A 19,077-nucleotide genomic window follows, 5' to 3' on the forward strand; every position below is an offset into this window, starting at 1 on the left:
TGCAGTTTTTTATATAAACAAACAGGGGAGCACCCAGAGCCGTTTACTCCTTGCGTTATGCATGAAGATCTTTGCATGGGCAGAGAGGCACGTACAAAGTCTAAGGGCGGTACACATCAAAGGCTTGTTGAATACTCAGGCGGATCTTCTGAGTCGGAGGAAGATCAGACAAACCGAGTGGGAACTGAACCAGAAATACTTCCTGCAGATTACAGCCAGATGGGGTACTCCGTCTATAGATCTGATGGCCTCCAAGGAAAACAGCAAACTTCCCAAGTTCTGTTCCCTGAACAGATTCCAGAATCCGGCAGCGGTGGATGCTTTTTCTATAACTTGGAAAGACCAATATGTTTATATCTTTCCTCCGGTGCCTCTCATCTTAAGAGTCCTGCAGAAGATTCTACTAGAGAAACCTCAAGCTATATTGATTACTCCTTTTTGGCCACGCAGGCCGTGGTTCCCACTTCTACTCCAGTTATCCAAGGGAGTCTACTGGAAGCTTCCATCTCATCCCGACTTACTAGTTCAGAACGGCCTCTTTCATCAGCATCTGAACAAACTTCATCTCACAGCTTGGAGACTGAGAGGTACAGACTAGAAGGAAAAGGTCTGTCCGTCCCTGTCATCAATACCCTACTCTCCTCCCGGAAAGCTTCTACAAATATCAAGTATGAAAAAATATGGAGAAAATTTTCATCCTGGATGTCAGAGAATGAGTGCTCAGATATTACAGTCCCTGTTATCCTCCAGTTCTTGCAAGATGGATTCCAGAAAGGTCTTACCCCAAACACCTTGAAAGTACACATGACAGCCATTAATGCGATGACAGAGGGCAAGTTCGGACATCATTAGAGTTGAGCGAACACCTGGATGTTCGGGTTCGAGAAGTTCGGCCGAACTTCCCGGAAATATTCGGGTTCGGGATCCGAACCCGATCCGAACTTCGTCCCGAACCCGAACCCCATTGAAGTCAATGGGGACCCGAACTTTTCGGTACTAAAAAGGCTGTAAAACAGCCCAGGAAAGGGCTAGAGGGCTGCAAAAGGCAGCAACATGTAGGTAAATCCCCTGCAAACAAATGTGGATAGGGAAATGAATTAAAATAAAAATTAAATAAATAAAAATTAACCAAAATCAATTAGGGAGAGGTCCCATAGCAGAGAATCTGGCTTCACGTCACCCACCACTGGAACAGTCCATTCTCAGATATTTAGGCCCAGCACCCAGGCAGAGGAGAGAGGTCCCGTAACAGACAATCTGGCTTCATGTCAGCAGAGAATCAGTCTTCATATCATAGCAGAGAATCAGGCTTCACGTCAGCCACCAATGCAACAGTCCATTGTCAGATATTTAGGCCCAGCACCCAGGCAGAGGAGAGAGGTCCCGTAACAGACAATCAGGTTTCACGTCAGCCACCAGTGCAACAGTCCATTGGCATATATTTAGGCCCAGCACCCAGGCAGAGGAGAGAGGTCCCGTAACAGAGAATTTGGCTTCATGTCAGCAGAGAATCAGTCTTCATATCATAGCAGAGAATCAGGCTTCACGTCACCCACCACTGTAAGAGTCCATTTTCATAAATTTAGGCCCAGCAACCAGGCAGAGGAGAGAGGTCCCGTAACAGACAATCAGGCTTCACGTCAGCCACCAGTGCAACAGTCCATTGGCATATATTTAGGCCCAGCACCCAGGCAGAGGAGAGAGGTCCCAGAGAATCTGGCTTCATGTCAACAGAGAATTAGTCTGCATGTCATAGCAGAGAATTAGGCTTCACGTCACCCAACATTGGTACAGTCCATTGGCATATATTTAGGCCCAGACAGAGGAGAGGTTCATTCAAATTTGGGTAGCCTCGCAATATAATGGTAAAATGAAAATAAAAATAGGATTGAATGAGGAAGTGCCCTGGTGTACAATAATATATGGTTAAGGGGAGGTAGTTAATGTCTAATCTGGACAAGGGCCGGACAGGTCCTGTGGGATCCATGCCTGGTTCATTTCTATGAACGTCAGCTTGTCCACATTGGCTGTAGACAGGCGGCTGCGTTTGTCTGTAATGACGCCCCCTGCCGCGCTGAATACACGTTCAGACAAAACGCTGGCCGCCGGGCAGGCCAGCACCTCCAAGGCATAAAAGGCTAGCTCTGGCCACTTGGACAATTTAGAGACCCAGTAGTTGAATGGGGCCGAACCATCAGTCAGTACGTGGAGGGGTGTGCACACGTACTGTTCCACCATGTTAGTGAAATGTTGCGTCCTGCTAACACGTTGCGTATCAGGTGGTGGTGCAGTTAGCTGTGGCGTGTTGACAAAACTTTTCCACATCTCTGCCATGCTAACCCTGCCCTCAGAGGAGCTGGCCGTGACACAGCTGCCTTGGCGACCTCTTGCTCCTCCTCTGCCTTGGCCTTGGGCTTCCACTTGTTCCCCTGTGACATTTGGGAATTCTCTCAGTAGCGCGTCTACCAACGTGCGCTTGTACTCGCGCATCTTCCTATCACGCTCCAGTGCAGGAAGTAAGGTGGGCACATTGTCTTTGTAGCGTGGATCCAGCAGGGTGGCAACCCAGTAGTCCGCACACGTTAAAATGTGGGCAACTCTGCTGTCGCTGCGCAGGCACTGCAGCATGTAGTCGCTCATGTGTGCCAGGCTGCCCAGGGGTAAGGACAAGCTGTCCTCTGTGGGAGGCGTATCGTCATCGTCCTGCCTTTCCCCCCAGCCACGCACCAGTGATGGGCCCGAGCTGCGTTGGGTGCCACCCCGCTGTGACCATGCTTCATCCTCATCCTCCTCCACCTCCTCATCCTCATCCTCGTCCTCCTCGTCCTCCAGTAGTGGGCCCTGGCTGGCCACATTTGTACCTGGCCTCTGCTGTTGCAAAAAACCTCCCTCTGAGTCACTTCGAAGAGACTGGCCTGAAAGTGCTAAAAATGACCCCTCTTCCTCCTCCTCCTCCTGGGCCACCTCCTCTTCCATCATCGCCCTAAGTGTTTTCTCAAGGAGACATAGAAGTGGTATTGTAACGCTGATAACGGCGTCATCGCCACTGGCCATGTTGGTGGAGTACTCGAAACAGCGCAACAGGGCACACAGGTCTCGCATGGAGGCCCAGTCATTGGTGGTGAAGTGGTGCTGTTCTGTAGTGCGACTGACCCGTGCGTGCTGCAGCTGAAACTCCACTATGGCCTGCTGCTGCTCGCACAGTCTGTCCAGCATGTGCAAGGTGGAGTTCCACCTGGTGGGCACGTCGCATATGAGGCGGTGAGCGGGAAGGCCGAAGTTACGCTGTAGCGCAGACAGGCGAGCAGCAGCAGGATGTGAACGCCGGAAGCGCGAACAGACGGCCCGCACTTTATGCAGCAGCTCTGACATGTCGGGGTAGTTGTGAATGAACTTCTGCACCACCAAATTCAGCACATGCGCCAAGCAAGGGATGTGCGTCAAACTGGCTAGTCCCAGAGCTGCAACGAGATTTCGCCCATTATCACACACCACCAGGCCGGGCTTGAGGCTCACCGGCAGCAACCACTCGTCGGTCTGTTGTTCTATACCCTGCCACAACTCCTGTGCGGTGTGGGGCCTGTCCCCCAAACATATGAGTTTCAGAATGGCCTGCTGACGTTTACCCCGGGCTGTGCTGAAGTTGGTGGTGAAGGTGTGTGGCTGACTAGATGAGCAGGTGGAAGAAGAGGAGGAGGAAGTCGAGTAGGAGGAGGTGGCAACAGGAGGCAAAGAATGTTGCCCTGTGATCCTTGGCGGCGGAAGGACGTGCGCCAAACAGCTCTCCGCCTGGGGCCCAGCTGCCACTACATTTACCCAGTGTGCAATTAGGGAGATATAGCGTCCCTGGCTGTGCTTACTGGTCCACGTATCTGTGGTTAGGTGGACCTTGCCACAGATGGCGTTGTGCAGTGCACACTTGATTTTATCGGATACTTGGTTGTGCAGGGAAGGCACGGCTCTCTTGGAGAAGTAGTGGCGGCTGGGAACAACATACTGTGGGACAGCAAGCGACATGAGCTGTTTGAAGCTGTCTGTGTCCACCAGCCTAAATGACAGCATTTCATAGGCCAGTAGTTTAGAAATGCTGGCATTCAGGGCCAGGGATCGAGGGTGGCTAGGTGGGAATTTACGCTTTCTCTCAAATGTTTGCGAGATGGAGAGCTGAACGCTGCCGTGTGACATGGTTGAGATGCTTGGTGACGGAGGTGGTGGTGTTGGTGGTACATCCCCTGTTTGCTGGGCGGCAGGTGCCAACGTTCCTCCAGAGGCGGAGGAAGAGGCCGAGGCGGCAGCAGCAGAAGAGGCCGAGGCGGCAGCAGCAGAAGAGGCCGAGGCGGCAGCAGCAGAAGAGGTAGCAGGGGGAGCCTGAGTGACTTCCTTGGTTTTAAGGTGTTTACTCCACTGCAGTTCATGCTTTGCATGCAGGTGCCTGGTCATGCAGGTTGTGCTAAGGTTCAGAACGTTAATGCCTCGCTTCAGGCTCTGATGGCACAGCGTGCAAACCACTCGGGTCTTGTCGTCAGCACATTGTTTGAAGAAGTGCCATGCCAGGGAACTCCTTGAAGCTGCCTTTGGGGTGCTCGGTCCAAGATGGCGGCGGTCAGTAGCAGGAGGAGTCTCTTGGCGGCGGGTGTTCTGCTTTTGCCCACTGCTCCCTCTTTTGCTACGCTGTTGGCTCGGTCTCACCACTGCCTCTTCCTCCGAACTGTGAAAGTCAGTGGCACGACCTTCATTCCATGTGGGGTCTAGGACCTCATCGTCCCCTGCATCGTCTTCCACCCAGTCTTGATCCCTGACCTCCTGTTCAGTCTGCACACTGCAGAAAGACGCAGCAGTTGGCACCTGTGTTTCGTCATCATCAGAGACATGCTGAGGTGGTATTCCCATGTCCTCATCATCAGGAAACATAAGTGGTTGTGCGTCAGTGCATTCTATGTCTTTCACCGCTGGGGAAGGGCTAGGTGGATGCCCTTGGGAAACCCTGCCAGCGGAGTCTTCAAACAGCATAAGAGACTGCTGCATAACTTGAGGCTGAGACAGTTTCCCTGGTATGCATGGGGGTGATGTGACAGACTGATGGGCTTGGTTTTCAGGTGCCATCTGTGCGCTTTCTGCAGAAGACTGGGTGGGAGATAATGTGAACGTGCTGGATCCACTGTCGGCCACCCAATTGACTAATGCCTGTACCTGCTCAGGCCTTACCATCCTTAGAACGGCATTGGGCCCCACCAAATATCGCTGTAAATTCTGGCGGCTACTGGCACCTGAGGTAGTTGGTACACTAGGACGTGTGGATGTGGCAGAACGGCCACGTCCTCTCCCAGCACCAGAGGGTCCACTAACACCACCACGACCATGTCCACGTCCGCGTTCCTTACTAGATGTTTTCCTCATTGTTATCGTTCACCACAACAACAAAAATATTATTTGGCCCAATGTATTGTATTCAAATTCAGCTGAATATAAATTTGAGGCCTAGTATTTAGGCGCTGGGTGACCGGTATGGATTTACTAACAGAATTAGACTTGGAAATGCACAGTAGCGTGTGTGTGAAGTTATTCTGAATGACCCTATGTGCACCTTGAATATTATATACCCTTTTAGGGATAGATTTCAAATAGCTCTGATATAGCAGAAACCACTAAATTATGAAATTGCTAAATTGGGAATTGTTTTTCAACCCTGAACAAAAAATGTGCTTTGACGGACACTAAATAACTTGCCCAGCCACAACAGTACAGCGGTAACGACAGATTTAGCGGGATATAAATTTGAGGCCTAGTATTTAGGCGCTGGGTGACCGGTATGGATTTACTGACAGAATTAGACTGGGATATGGCCAATAAATAACCACACTATTGCTGGTTAAATGCACTTGTGTTCGGATCGGCTATCAGAAAGGTGTCCCTAACCTATCTAACCCTATCTTCAACAAGCAGTAGAATTGTGCCGTAACTGCTGCTGTAGGGTAGCCTAAAGGGGGCCACCCCTATATGAAGTGACTGTAAGATGGCGTGGGTGGGTGAAATCAGCTGACCCGTCGTCAGCCTAGGCCTACAGGAGCCTATAAATAGCCTAGTACCCACCCAGCCTGGCCTCACAGGTGCAAGTAAGTAGCCATGTAATCAGCCTCTCCTCTCACAAATACAGCCAAATACTAGTATTTTGCTTAACACTTGTGTTCGGATCGGCTATGAGAAAGGTGTCCCTAGCCTATCTAACCCTATCTTCAACAAGCAGTAGAATTGTGCCGTAACTGCTGCTGTAGGGTAGCCTAAAGGGGCCAAAAAGCATGGACCGTATTTAGAGTAAATATATACATACCATTACGATGCCCGCTTTGAACGCCGAAAACTCTGCCCGATGAAGGTGCGGAATATACCGTACACAACAGCGACTTCTATATACCTTACCTCTTTGTCACGTGCCGTTGTTTTAGGAGGTAGCTAAAGTTGATGTTTTGAAAGAGCGGTCGGTAGTCAGAAACGATTTACCCCTATGTTGACGATCATATGAACATATTACAAGAAGGTCTGAACCCGGGAGCTGCAGACTGAAATAACAATGGTGAATGTGATGGAAGACTTAATGAAGTCCAACCATTCGCTAAGGGCCCTGCTCGGACACCAACTATTGCTGGTAGCAAATACTACACCTATACTTATCCCCCAGGCCACTGCTTAAATTATTTCTTATTATTAATATAGGACCCAAAAACCCAGAGGATGGCATATGCCGCTTAACTCTGATAATGGATCGGGACGTAATCGCCTGTAGTCGTGACAGGACCCATTAACCTGTAGTCGTGACAGGATTTCGTAATTGCCTGAAGACGTGACAGGACTTATTAACCTGTAGACGTGACAGGATTTCGTAATTGCCTGAAGACGTGACAGGACTTATTAACCTGTAGACGTGACAGGATTTCGTAATTGCCTGAAGACGTGACAGGACTTATTAACCTGTAGATGTGACAGGATTTCGTAATTGCCTGAAGACGTGACAGGACTTATTAACCTGTAGACGTGACAGGATTTCGTAATTGCCTGTAGTCGTGACAGGACTTATTAACTGCCAGGCGCGAGAGACCCTAATGGCAGGGCCAGGCATCTGCGAGGGAAGAAATGTAACCTGAAGGAAGCAGCTATGTTCATTAGGGGAACGGTATCAGAGCGGTGCACTGACTGCCCCCGAGAAAATACTGAGTAACCATGATGTAGCAATGAAAAGAAAAATGCGGCCTTAAGTGGAAGCCGAAGTGATGTATGAACAGGTGGGTGAACGCAGCTCTGGATGTGAGTAGTGCCTGAAAACATGGTATGGGCCCAGCTGTGAGCATGAAGAGCACTGTATAACGCAGCTGTGAATGCAATCTGAGCTAACAGGGTATCAATGTTATGCAACAGCAACGCATGAACGCAGCTCTAGTGGTGAACAGAGTATAAATTGTAAATGCAGACACATGGACATAGCTATGAAGGTAACGCCCCCACATAATGCTGCAGGCTTTTTTTTTTTTTTTTCCCCAGGATGGTCACCACAGCACCACCAAAAAAATAAAAACAAAAAATAAATCATAAACGTGTATGAGCATGAACCTTGAAGCAACGACAATAAGGCAACATAATGCACCTGTACCCCAGCACAGAACCGCTGACACATGTGTGCCCATAACATACAGTTTATAGATAAACCACTCTTACCTATAGGAGCATCAGAACTCAAATGCAGGCGCCTCGACTGATCTGCGTGGATCCCCACATGCAGACCCCTGGTATACATACCCCAACTCCTTGCCTGTTTGGCATTAGCTACGGGTGTGCCCCTGCATGTTTTTTTTTTTTTAAATAGAGGAAACCTGCGACCATACCTACACCAGGCGCCTGCTAGGCCAACAACTATATGCAATGACCCCCAACAAGCCCCTGGACAGCCGAGCATTCACTAGACCATAAGCACCCCGCTCTGCTTTGAACCAGAGTACTGCACATCGCATGCCGCCCTGTAGGCACCATGTCATCAAATTTTTTTTTTTTCCTTACCATTGATATAAAACACAGCGTGCATGACTTGAACCAACTAATAACCCTCATTCAACCGTTTAGCGCCCGACTCTGCTACATCTCAGAGCGCTACATGTCGTGGACCGCAGCGTTGGTCCCGTGCAAACCACTCCGATCCTACCGTGAATACCAGCGCCCTGCTAAGACATTCTGCCATCGCCCAGCCGTAAGGCGCCTCCACACCATGCTGCTGTATCCTAGAGCTGACTCACAGGTAGTGAAATCAGCTGACCCGTCGTCAGCCTAGGCCTACAGGAGCCTATAAATAGCCTAGTACCCACCCAGCCTGGCCTCACAGGTGCAAGTAAGTAGCCATGTAATCAGCCTCTCCTCTCACAAATACAGCCAAATACTAGTATTTTGCTTAACACTTGGTGTGACAGCTTGACCAACCACACTACTGAGGGTTAAATGCACTTGGTGACGGGCGCAGCTTGCCCCTGATGTAGTATATGGCCAAAAAATGAACAGACTATTGCTGGTTAAATGCACTTGGTGTGACATCTTGACCAACCACACTACTGAGGGTTAAATGCACTTGGTGACGGGCGCAGCTTGCCCCTGATGTAGTATATGGCCAAAAAATGAACAGACTATTGCTGGTTAAATGCACTTGGTGTGATAGCTTGACCAACCACACTACTGAGGGTTAAATGCACTTGGTGACGGGCGCAGCTTGCCCCTGATGTAGTATATGGCCAAAAAATAAACAGACTATTGCTGGTTAAATGCACTTGGTGTGACAGCTTCACCCTGATGTAGGCTTTAGCCAAAAAACAACCACACCATTGAGGGTTAAATGCACTTGGTCGCAGCTTGTGCTGGCGCACCACAAGACACAAAATGGCCGCCGATCACCCCAGAAAAATGTGACTGACAAACGGTCTGGGCAGCCTAAAAACAGTTAGCAATTGAGTATCAGCAGCTCAATGATCCACAGCTGCAGATCGATCAATTAATCAAGTCTTTTGGAGGAGTTAATCAGCCTAATCTCGCCCTACTGTCGCATCCGCAACCTCTCCCTACGCTAATCAGAGCAGAGTGACGGGCGGCGCTATGTGACTCCAGCTTAAATAGAGACTGGGTCACATGGTGCTCTGGCCAATCACAGCCATTCCAATAGTAGGCATGGCTGTGACGGCCCCTTGGGGCAAGTAGTATGACGCTTGTTGATTGGCTGCTTTGCAGCCTTTCAAAAAGCACCAAGAAAGCGTCACAAAAGCACCAAGAAAGAGACGAACACCAAACCCGAACCTGGACTTTTACGAAAATATACAGTTTGAGTTCGCTCATCCCTAGACATCATCTCTTAATTAATCGCTTCTTCAAAGCCATTAAAAAACTTAGGCCGGTCCTGAGACACCCTATGCCTATTTGGGATCTGTCATTGGTCCTCAGGAGGTTGACTGAACCCCCCTACGAGCCCTTAGTAGACGCAGATCTTAAATGGCTCTCCCGCAAAGTTCTCTTTCTTATTGCCATCACTTCAAGAGACTCAGAGAATTACAAGCACTTTCGGTCAAGACACTGTATTTAAGAATCCTGCCGGATGGAGTTTTGCTGCGCACTCTACCTTCCTTTATGCCTAAAGTTCCTTCTTCTGCTAACGTAAACCGAGAAGCGTTTCTACCAGTTTTTTTCCCAGACCCCTCAGATGAAGAACAAGCCCGCTGGCACACCCTAGATGTCAAGAGAGCAGTAGAGATCTACCTTCAGAAAACAGAGAATTTTAGACTAGATGAAAATCTGTTTTTACTATACTCTGGTCCTAATAAAGGTCACAAGGCATCTAAGGCTTCCCTGGCAAGATGGATCAAGTCTATCATTTTGGAGGCATACACCATAGAGGGCATTTCTCCTCCTTCTCCGATTAGAGCCCACTCAACTAGGGCCACAGCAACATCTTGGGCTGAACAAGCGCATGTCTCCCTAGAAGAGATCTGTAGAGCTGCATCATGGTCTACGCCATCTACCTTCATGAAGCACTACCGGCTGGACATAGATAATAAGAGCTCAGCCTTTGGCACCGCGGTGTTGAGTGCAGCCGTTCAGTAATTCCCTCCCTTCTGTATCTATGCATATCCCTTCATGTGCTGCTGAGGACGTCAGGGGTAAGTGAAAATTTATTACCTGGAATTTTGCTTTCCATGAGTCCGAAGGCAGCACATACATACCCTCCCTAATAAATCCTTTTGTTTCGCATTTTGCCTGAATCTATTTTTTATACACATTGGAGGTCTGCCAGAGGGGGTGTTATATAGGAACCTACAGGGTCACTAATTAATCAATTATCTTGTTTGTTATCTAGGTGGGCGGTCCTGGGGCGAGAATAGGACTCCGTTAACCTTTCATGTGCTGCCTTCGGACTCATGGAAAGGAAAATTCCAGGTAATACATTTTCACTATACAGCCCTCTGTAGTATATATACAGCATAGTGTCCTCTGTAGTGTATATACAGTATAATGTACTCTATAGTATGTATACAGTATACTGTCCTCTGTAGTATACATACAGTATACTGTCCTCTGTAGTATATATACAGTATACTGCCCTCTGTAGTATATATACAGTATAGTGTCCTCTGTAGTATATATACAGTATACTGCCCTCTGTAGTATATATACAGTATAGTGCCCTCTGTAGTGTATATATCCTCTGTAGTATATATACAGTATACTGCCCTCTGTAGTATATATACAGTATAGTGCCCTCTGTAGTGTATATACAGTATACTGTCCTCTGTAGTATATATAGACATAATATACTATCCTCTGTTTTATATATATACAGAATACTGCCATCTGTAGTGTATATATATATATATATATATATAGTATACTGCCCTCTGTAGTATATATATATATATATATATATATATATACACATACAGTATACTATCCTCTGTAGTATATATACAGTATACTGCCCTCTGTAGTATATATACAGTATAGTGCCCTCTGTAGTGTATATATATATATAATACTGCCCTCTGTAGTGTATATACAGTATAGTGTCCTCTGTAGTATATATACAGTATACTGCCCTCTGTAGTATATATACAGTATAGTGCCCTCTGTAGTATATATACAGTATACTGCCCTCTGTAGTATATATACAGCATAGTGTCCTCTGTAGTATATATACAGTATACTGCCCTCTGTAGTATATATACAGTACACTGCCCTCTGTAGTATATATATAGTATACTGCCATCTGTAGTATATATACAGCATAGTGTCCTCTGTAGTGTATATATATAGCATACTGCCTTCTGTAGTGTGTATATATATATATATATATATAGTATTCTGTCCTTTGTAGTATATATACAGTGTACCGCCCTCTGTAGTATATATATAATTTTCTGTCCTCTGTAGTATATATATATATACATACATACAGTATACTGTCCTCTGTAGTATATATACAGTATAGTGTCCTCTGTAGTATATATACAGTATAATGTACTCTATAGTATGTATACAGTATACTGTCCTCTGTAGTATACATACAGTATACTGTCCTCTGTAGTATATATACAGTATACTGCCCTCTGTAGTATATATACAGTATAGTGTCCTCTGTAGTATATATAGTATAGTGCCCTCTGTAGTATATATACAGTATAGTGCCCTCTGTAGTGTATATACAGTATAGTGTCCTCTGTAGTATATATACAGTATACTGCCCTCTGTAGTATATATACAGTATAGTGCCCTCTGTAGTATATATACAGTATACTGCCCTCTGTAGTATATATACAGCATAGTGTCCTCTGTAGTATATATACAGTATACTGCCCTCTGTAGTATATATACAGTAAACTGCCCTCTGTAGTATATATACAGTATAGTGCCCTCTGTAGTATATATACAGTATAGTGTCCTCTGTAGTATATATACAGTATACTGCCCTCTGTAGTATATATACAGTATAGTGCCCTCTGTAGTGTATATATCCTCTGTAGTATATATACAGTATACTGCCCTCTGTAGTATATATACAGTATAGTGCCCTCTGTAGTGTATATACAGTATACTGTCCTCTGTAGTATATATAGACATAATATACTATCCTCTGTTTTATATATATACAGAATACTGCCATCTGTAGTGTATATATATATATATATATATATAGTATACTGCCCTCTGTAGTATATATATATATATATATATATATATATATACACATACAGTATACTATCCTCTGTAGTATATATACAGTATACTGCCCTCTGTAGTATATATACAGTATAGTGCCCTCTGTAGTGTATATATATATATATAATACTGCCCTCTGTAGTGTATATACAGTATAGTGTCCTCTGTAGTATATATACAGTATACTGCCCTCTGTAGTATATATACAGTATAGTGCCCTCTGTAGTATATATACAGTATACTGCCCTCTGTAGTATATATACAGCATAGTGTCCTCTGTAGTATATATACAGTATACTGCCCTCTGTAGTATATATACAGTACACTGCCCTCTGTAGTATATATATAGTATACTGCCATCTGTAGTATATATACAGCATAGTGTCCTCTGTAGTGTATATATATAGCATACTGCCTTCTGTAGTGTGTATATATATATATATATATATAGTATTCTGTCCTTTGTAGTATATATACAGTGTACCGCCCTCTGTAGTATATATATAATTTTCTGTCCTCTGTAGTATATATATATATACATACATACAGTATACTGTCCTCTGTAGTATATATACAGTATAGTGTCCTCTGTAGTATATATACAGTATAATGTACTCTATAGTATGTATACAGTATACTGTCCTCTGTAGTATACATACAGTATACTGTCCTCTGTAGTATATATACAGTATACTGCCCTCTGTAGTATATATACAGTATAGTGTCCTCTGTAGTATATATAGTATAGTGCCCTCTGTAGTATATATACAGTATAGTGCCCTCTGTAGTGTATATACAGTATAGTGTCCTCTGTAGTATATATACAGTATACTGCCCTCTGTAGTATATATACAGTATAGTGCCCTCTGTAGTATATATACAGTATACTGCCCTCTGTAGTATATATACAGCATAGTGTCCTCTGTAGTATATATACAGTATACTGCCCTCTGTAGTATATATACAGTAAACTGCCCTCTGTAGTATATATATAGTATACTGCCATCTGTAGTATATATACAGCATAGTGTCCTCTGTAGTGTATATATATAGCATACTGCCTTCTGTAGTGTGTATATATATATATATATATATATATATAGTATTCTGTCCTTTGTAGTATATATACAGTGTACCGCCCTCTGTAGTATATATATAATTTTCTGTCCTCTGTAGTATATATATAATTTTCTGTCCTCTGTAGTATATATATATATATATATATATATATATAAATATAATACTGCCCTCTGTAGTATATATACAGTATACTGTCCTCTGTATTATATATACAGTATAATGTACTCTGTAGTATGTATACAGTATACTGTCCTCTGTATTATATATATAGTTATACTGCCCTCTGTAGTATATATATATATATATATATACATATACAGTATACTGTCCTCTGTAGTATATATACAGTATACTGCCCTCTGTAGTATATATACAGTATAGTGCCCTCTGTAGTGTATATATATATATATATATATATATATATAATACTGCCCTCTGTAGTATATATACAGTATACTGTCCTCTGTAGTATATATACAATATACTGTCCTCTGTAGTATATACAGTATACTGTCCTTTGTAGTATATGTACAGTATACTGTCCTCTGTAGTATATACAGTATACTGTCCTCTGTAGTATTTATACAGTATACTGCCCTCTGTAGTATATATACAGTATAGTGTCCTCTGTATTATATATACAGTATAATGTACTCTGTAGTATGTATACAGTATACTGTCCTCTGTATTATATATATAGTTATACTGCCCTCTGTAGTATATATATATATATACATATACAGTATACTGTCCTCTGTAGTATATATACAGTATACTGCCCTCTGTAGTATATATACAGTATTGTGCCCTCTGTAGTGTATATATATAGTATACTGCCTCTGTAGTATATATACAGTATACTGTCCTCTGTAGTATATATACAGTATACTGTCCTCTGTAGTATATACAGTATACTGTCCTTTGTAGTATATGAACAGTATACTGTCCTCTGTAGTATATATACAGCATACTGTCCTCTGTAGTATATATACAGTATACTGTCCTCTGTAGTATATATACAGTATACTGCCCTCTGTAGTATATATGCAGTATAGTGTCCTCTGTAGTATATATACAGTATATTGTCATCTGTAGTATATATACAGTACACTGTCCTCTGTAGTATATATACAGTATATTGTCATCTGTAGTATATATACAGTATACTGTCCTCTGTAGTATATATATATACAGTATACTGCCCTCTGTAGTATATATACAGTATAGTGTCCTCTGTAGTATATATACAGTATATTGTCATCTGTAGTATATACTGTATACAGTACACTGTCCTCTGTAGTATATATATAGTATACTGTCCTCTGTAGTATATATACAGTATACTGTCCTCTGTAGTATATACAGTATACTGTCCTCTGTAGTATATATACAGTATATTGTCATCTGTAGTATATATACAGTATAGTGTCCTCTGTAGTATATATACAGTATATTGTCATCTGTAGTATATATACAGTACACTGTCCTCTGTAGTATATATACAGTATATTGTCATCTGTAGTATATATACAGTACACTGTCCTCTGTAGTATATATACAGTATATTGTCATCTGTAGTATATATACAGTATACTGTCCTCTGTAGTATATATACAGTATACTGTCCTCTATAGTATATATACAGTATACTGTCCTCTGTAGTATATATATATACTGTATACTGTCCTCTATAGTATATATACAGTATACTGTCCTCTGTAGTATATATACAGTATACTGTCCTCTATAGTATATATACAGTATACTGTCCTCTGTAGTATATATATACTGTATACTATCCTCTGTAGTATATATACAGTATACTGTCCTCTGTAGTATATATACAGTATAGTGTCCTCTGTAGTATATATACAGTATACTGCCCTCTGTAGTATATATATACTGTATACTGTCCTCTATAGTATATATACAGTATACTGTCCTCTATAGTATATATACAGTATACTGTCCTCTGTAGTATATATATACTGTATACTATCCTCTGTAGTATATATACAGTATACTGTCCTCTGTAGTATATATACAGTATAGTGTCCTCTGTAGTATATATACAGTATACTGCCCTCTGTAGTATATATATACTGTATACTGTCCTCTATAGTATATATACAGTATACTGTCCTCTGTAGTACATATCAAAGTTACAAATATATATAAGACAGCTCTCACCTTTGCTGCTTTCACGAAAGCTCTGGCCTAGTCCGGACTTGACTGTATACAAACGAAATCCAAAGAAAAAACTTGTGGTCCAGCTTCTCAAAAAAAATTGCAGCTTTATTAATAACAATAAAAAAACAATTATCCAAACACAAATCTCATACAAGATCCACGATGTCTACGCGTTTCGGACTCCACAATGTCGGTCCTTAAGACCTACAGAAAAGTGAATGTTCCCCTCTCTTTAAACATACGGTGCACCAGGTAATCAGGACTTCGGCATCACATGCTCAGACAGGGAGGAGAACTGGTTAGACACCAAAAACCAACACCCAATGCATCAGGAAGAAAAGACAACATGTATATAGTGCTGAAACTATAAAGATTGTTTTTTTGACGATATTGTAAAATCAGATCGTGTTTTCTGTTCAGAAAAGTGAGAAAGCAACGTCCCAATTCAAACCTCCGATGCGCCCCACGGCTGAGGAGTTTGTGATCTCCTCCTCTGATGGGAAGAGTAACCCTTTCCACTCCCTGAACAGAGAACGCTCTTGTATCTCCTTTGTGCACAGGGGCAAAGTGATAACTGGCGGCAGATACACTGCGACTTTCAGAATGTGGTATATCTGATAAATGTTTGCGTATTCTGCTTTTTATTTGTTTTGTAGTGCAACCTACATATTGTAGAAGACGATCTCTGCAGGTGATTAGATAACCGGCATAATCAGTGTTACCGTTCAGATATTGTCTCATGGAGTCATTCTTCCCATTCACAGTAGATGTCACATTGTGACACACTGACATGTCTTTACAGCGGATACATCTGCTACTGACACATTTATAGGTGAGACACATAGGTGATCGTTCCTGGAAAAGGCTGGGGCTGATTTTTTGTCTTATGGTTGCGGCTCTGCGGGCCACATATTTAACCCCCTCATTGACTAATCCTTTCCACTCCTGGTCAGAGTTTAATACAGGGAGCTGTCGCTGTATGATATTACTAATCTCCGGGTATTCCTTACTGTAACCTGTCACAAAAGTTGCTGGCTTCCCTTTTTTTAATCTTTTTTTGTTATTTTCATATCCAAAACTGCCTTTTGGGGATTTTTATTTTTTTTTGTCTAAAGAGAGAGACCATTTTTTGGCCTCCTCTATAGACCGTGTAGCATAATTTCTCGCAAGCAATCTGCTACCGATATTATCTGCTTCCCTCATAAATGCGGTACTATCCGAACAGTTGCGTCTTGCTCGCAACATTTCGCCTCTATGTTCCTTGTCACATGAGGTAAGTGACATGAAGTTGATAAAAGGGTAGTATTGCCAGCCGTCTCTTTTCTATGGGTTGATGTTGAAATTACGGAATTGGCGGGATCACCATATAAATGCAGGTCCAGAAATACTATAGATTTTGGATCATGATGGATGCTAAATTTGATTGTATCTATCCCCTCATTGAAGTATTCAGCTAAAGCTGGAATGTCCGCCACATCGCCGACCCATATCATCCACAGATCGTCTATGTAGCGTCCATACCACTTGATATTATCTAAAAAAGGTTAGCTTCCGTAAATAAAAACTGTCTTTCCCACCAAACCATGAAAATATTAGCTATGGAAGGCGAAAATTTCGCACTCATATAGACTCCTGCCAGCTGCAAATAATACTCCCCATTAACCTCTTGGGGACACATGACGTACCGGTACGTCATGATGTCCCGGTACTTAAGGACACATGACGTACCGGTACAGCATGTGTAGTTCCGATCACCGCCGCGCAGTGATCGGAACTGGGTGCCTGCTGAAGTTAATCAGCAGGCACCCTGGAACAATGCGCGGGGGGGGGTCCTGTGTCAATTCAGACCTGCGGTTTGCAGCGTTTATGGGTCGTTCAGGCGGGAGGTCGGAGGTGCCATCGGGTCCCCGTGCTGCTGTAATGGGGACCCGATGGCATGGAAGGCAGCGCGATGCCTTCCGGTGAAGAGCCTGTGAGATCCAGCTCCCTGGATCTCACAGGCAGGAAGCTGTATGAGTAATACACACTGTATTACTCATACAGCCAATGCATTCCAATACATAAATATTGGAATGCATTGTAAAGGGGATCAGAACCCCAAAAGTAGGAGTCCCAAAGTGGGACAAAAAATAAAGTGAAAAAAAAAGTGAAAAGAATAAAGTTTTCCCCCCAAAAAATTAAAAGTTTCAAGTAAAAAAAAAAGAAAAGTCATTTCCCCCAAATAAAGTAAACAAAAATTGGTGAAAAATAGGGGGACATATTAGGTATCGCCGCGTCCGTATCGACCGGCTCTATAAACATATCACATGACCTAACAGTAATAAAACTTCACCTTACATAACTAAAATTACAACAAGCAAGCGATCAAAAAGGCGTATGCCCTCCAAAATAGTACCAATCTAACTGTCACCTCATCCCGCAAAAAAATGAGCCCCTACCTAAGACAATCGCCCCAAAAAATTAAAAAAACTATGGCTCAGAATATGGAGACACTAAAACATCATTTTTTTTGTTTTAAAAAAGCTGTTATTGTGTAAAACTTAAGTAAATAAAAAAAAGTATACATATTAGGTATCAGCGCGTCCATAATAACATGCTCTATAAAAATATCACATGACCTAACCACTCAGGTGAACGACGTAAAAAAAAAAACTGTGTAAAAAAAGCCAATTTTTGTCATCTTACATCACAAAAAGTGTAATAGCAAGCGATCAAAAAGTCATATGCACTCCAAAATTGTGCCAATCAAACCATCATCTCATCCCACAAAAAATTAGACCCTACCTAAGATAATCGTCCAAAATCAGAAAAAAAATATGGCTCTCAGAATATGGAGACACTAAAACATGATATTTTTTGTTTTGTTTCAAAAATGATATTATTGTGTAAAACTTACATGAATAAAAAAAAGTATACATATTAGGTATCGCCACGTCCGTAATAACCTGCTCTATAAAAATATCACATGACCTAACCCCTCAGGTGAATACCGTAGAAAAATATAAATAATAACGGTGTAAAATAAGCTATTTTTTGTCACCTTACAGCACAAAAAGTGTAATAGCAAGCGATTAAAAAGTCATACGCACCCCAAAATAGTGCTAATCAAACCGTCATCTCATCCCGAAAAAAAATGAATAAAACTATGCCTTTCAGAATGTAGAGACACTAAAGAATAATAAAAAAAATGCTTTGTTATGTAAAACTGAAACAAACAACCCAAAAAAGTAGTCATATTTGGTATTGTCACATCCGTGACAACTTGCTCTATAAAAATACCACATGATCTAATCTGTCAGATGAATGTTGTAAATAAAAAAAATAAAAAAACGGTGCCATAACAGCTATTTCTTGTTACCTTGCCTCACAAAAAGTGTAATATTGAGCAACCAAAAATCATATGTACCCTAAAATGGTACTAACAAAACTGCCACCCTATCTCGTAGTTTCTAAAATGGGGTCACTTTTTTGGAGTTTCTACTCTAGGAGTGCATCAGGGGGGCTTCAAATGGGACTGGTGTAAAAAAACCAGTCCAGCAAAATCTGCCTTCCAAAAACCATATGGCATTCCTTTCC

At 42.7% G+C, this 19,077-nt stretch overlaps 1 protein-coding gene across 1 annotated transcript in view; it reads right to left on the reverse strand.

Moving 5' to 3' along the window:
* Nucleotides 1–15,763, reverse strand: part of LOC122929303 (beta-1,3-galactosyltransferase 2-like) — a 110,670-nt gene extending 94,907 nt beyond the window's left edge. Inside the window, exon 1 of the mRNA XM_044282822.1 lies at nt 15,502–15,763. The gene's annotated coding sequence lies outside the window, so the exon portion shown is untranslated. The remainder of the gene's footprint in view (nt 1–15,501) is intronic.
* Nucleotides 15,764–19,077: the final 3,314 nt, after the last annotated feature.

Source organism: Bufo gargarizans, chromosome 2, assembly GCF_014858855.1.
Source record: "Bufo gargarizans isolate SCDJY-AF-19 chromosome 2, ASM1485885v1, whole genome shotgun sequence".
NCBI lineage: Eukaryota > Metazoa > Chordata > Amphibia > Anura > Bufonidae > Bufo > Bufo gargarizans.